The 1,537-nt window shown below is 41.8% G+C and overlaps 1 pseudogene; it reads left to right on the top strand.

Annotated features, from left to right (window-relative positions):
• The first annotated feature begins 223 nt into the window (after positions 1-223).
• Positions 224-1,177, top strand: LOC121172393 (annotated as a pseudogene).
• Positions 1,178-1,537: the final 360 nt, after the last annotated feature.

The raw sequence follows: 1,537 nt of genomic DNA, 5'->3' as shown, positions 1-1,537 counted from the left end.
TAATTAGAATCTCTTGTTCAATATTAAGCTCCCTGGGCATCAAATTATTTTCTGTGTAAAATAGGCACAATATCACTTATCTCACAAGATTAAGTTCTGTTTTATAAGTGGAAGGGCTCATGTGTGACTTACATAGAATACCTTATCTACTACATTCTCTAATACATTATGTATTCACCACCTCTTTCATTTGAGTTTTATTAACTCCTTTCCTTATTTGACCTCAATGGGGAACAGCACAGAAGTGACAGAGTTTATTCTCGTGGGATTAACAGGTGACCCTACTCTTTAGATTCCTTTTCTGCTAGTTTTGTTCATCTAACACATCCCTCCGGTTGGGAATGGGGGAAGATGGTGATCACCCTCTCTGACTACCAGCTCCATTCTCCAATGTATTTCTTCTGCAGTAACTTCTCTTTTGTGGATCTGGGCTTCTCATCAACTGTAGCTCCCAAGATGGTGGCTGCATGGCACTCAGGGGACAAGGTCATCTCCTGCAATGGTTGTGCAGCTCAGCGCTTCCTCTTTGTGGGCTTTGCCACTGTAGAATGTGACCTCCTGGCCCCCATGGCCTAGGACCACCACACAGTGGTGTGTAGGCCTCTTCACTACAGCGCCACCATGACAGCAAGTGTGTGTGCTCTCCTGACAACTGGTTCTTACGTCTGTGGTCTTGTCAGTACCTCTATCCATGTTGCAGACTCCTTCAGACTTTCCTTTTGTGGTTCCAAAGAGATTAATCATTTTTTTTTCCTGTGACATTCCACCTCTCTTGGCTCTCTCATGTTCCAACACACACATCAGTAAGTTGGTTGTCTTCTTTGCGGTAAGTTTCAATGTCTTGTTCACACTCCTGGTCATCCTTATCTCTTACTTCTTTTTATACGTCATCATCCAAAAAATGTGTTCCATCATCCAAAAAATGGAAGACCGCCCTTTCCACCTGTGCATTCCACTTCACTGAAATTTCCATCTTCTATGGCACAAGCATCTTCATGTACTTGAGCCCAGCTCAGACTAGTCCAAGGGCACAGACAGAGTAACATCTGTGTTTGCCATTGTGATGATTCACATGCTAAACTCTTCAATCTACAGTCTTAGGAGCAAAAAAGTGAAAAGTGCATTCTGGAAATTACTCAACAAACTTTTCCTCTAGTCTGTAAGTGTGAGTAGGTAGTAGGCAGATTGCTAAGGCATAAACCTTTCCTCAGACCTAGATGCTGTCATGGCTTTGAGGTTCTGCAGATTTCAGTTCTTCCCCAATAGCAGTTGGGTATTTGTGCCTTTGGGGAGAAGCTGTGAAATGTCTTAGGAAGATGATCTGTTTATCGAACCACGTAGCACATACAAACCCTTGTTTTCATTTTCCAAGGTGGTTTAAGGCAGATGGCTGCAGTATATAACCAAATGTGTTAAATTTCTGCTTGTTTCCAAAGTTTCCATTTGCTATCACATTTGGTGGAAGAGTCACATCTTCATTTATAATATTTATCAACTGGAGTTTACACTATTACATTGTACATTTCTTTGGTCCATG

This window comes from Ochotona curzoniae, unplaced genomic scaffold (assembly GCF_017591425.1).
Source record: "Ochotona curzoniae isolate NIBS_2020 unplaced genomic scaffold, NIBS_Ocur_1.0 scaffold_3171, whole genome shotgun sequence".
Classification (NCBI taxonomy): Eukaryota; Metazoa; Chordata; class Mammalia; order Lagomorpha; family Ochotonidae; genus Ochotona; species Ochotona curzoniae.
Note: the sequence above shows the minus strand (reverse complement) of the source record. Positions and strands in the feature narration are given on the sequence as shown.